The following is a 1,384-nucleotide window of genomic DNA, read 5'->3' on the forward strand; positions in this document are numbered from 1 at the left end:
GTGACTGGACGGTGGAAATAAAATGAAAAAAAAAGAAAAGAAAACGGGGAAAGGGGAAAGGGGAGGTTAACCTGAGTCAGAGGAGGGTATACGCATTCTTCTTTACGTATACATTTACCAGCGTATTGAAGTACCCATTCTTTCATCCGCTTTTGAAACGTAATTTTTACTAAATCATTTCTTTATTCACTTACACGATTCTTTGTTCACTTTTCATTTGTCAGTTTACAAATACATTTATGCTACAACTACCACAGTAAATAAACTGACAGCCTAGCATTATTTTTTTTTTTAAAGAAAAAACACACACACACACACACACACACACACACACACACACACACACACACAAAAACCAGCAACCGTCATTACGTTAAAAGACACCCTGATCGAGGCCGAAAAACAGCCGTGCTTCGGAGTACAATGTACTCCGTATCTATGTCAAGAGAGAGAGCATCGTGCACAGTATCACCGCTGACTGATAACTCAACGGGGTTAATGGATAAAACTAAACTAGGTGCATAATAAGGTATAGCTCAACACAACAGGGCTAATAACTGAACACACTAGCTAGGTGCATAAAGTATAGCTCAAGTGGTGTGAAAGAATGGCCAGAAAAAAAAATAGATGAAAGGGTGTTTACAGAAGTTTTAAAGAATTACTCCACAATCAAAATAATTTGGTTACTTCCATAGGAAGACTATATTTTGGATTCAATTGGATAAATTATCCAGACAGACAGACAGACAGACAGACAGACAGACAGACAGACAGACAGACAGACAGACAGACAGACAGACAGACAGACAGACAGACTCGATAAGACAACAACTTCCTCATGTGGAAATCGTACTCGCGTCTTCTTCAATAAAAGCAAAGGTGAAAAGCCGAATGGTCCCAAACCCCGGTTCGCCGAAATAGTCGCGACAGAAGTTGTTGTTTTATCTAGCATTGTCTATTAATTACAGACCCGGATAATATTAATATCATAATAATTATTGTCACTGGCATGACAAATTCTCCTTTGCAAACGCACAAAACAAAACAAAAACCGGCGCAGCTTGATCGTTCTTCCTCACAACAGGATCGCGGGTGGTTGGCGGGTGCTCTGGTGTTGTTTGCTCCTTCATTCCTGTCAAACGTCTATCGTCCCGATCTCTCCTTTTTGTGTTTGATACTCTTTTGTAACCTCTAATCTCCGGCACTTGTATGGCCGAATCGTTTTGCAATTATAACCGTTAAAAAAAATTAACTAAAACGAAATAGTAGGATTAGCCGAGACTTGAAAGGCAAGGTGAAGTGGCAATTTAGGCTCTCGGACTCGCAACCGTAAGGTCGTGGGTTCGAATCCCGTCAGGGGCCTGACGTTGTGTCCTTGGGAAAG

General features: G+C 40.7%; 2 protein-coding genes across 2 annotated transcripts in view; one reads left to right on the forward strand and one right to left on the reverse strand.

Moving 5' to 3' along the window:
• Positions 1–1,384, reverse strand: part of LOC101859070 (focadhesin) — a gene marked incomplete at its 3' end in the record, with an annotated part of 174,885 nt that overhangs the window by 46,743 nt on the left and 126,758 nt on the right.
• The window catches only part of LOC101850131 (FMRFamide receptor), a 51,537-nt gene that overhangs the window by 681 nt on the left and 49,472 nt on the right, over positions 1–1,384 (forward strand). The gene's annotated exons all lie outside the window — the stretch shown is intronic.

This window comes from Aplysia californica, unplaced genomic scaffold (genome assembly GCF_000002075.1).
Source record: "Aplysia californica isolate F4 #8 unplaced genomic scaffold, AplCal3.0 scaffold00020, whole genome shotgun sequence".
NCBI lineage: Eukaryota > Metazoa > Mollusca > Gastropoda > Aplysiida > Aplysiidae > Aplysia > Aplysia californica.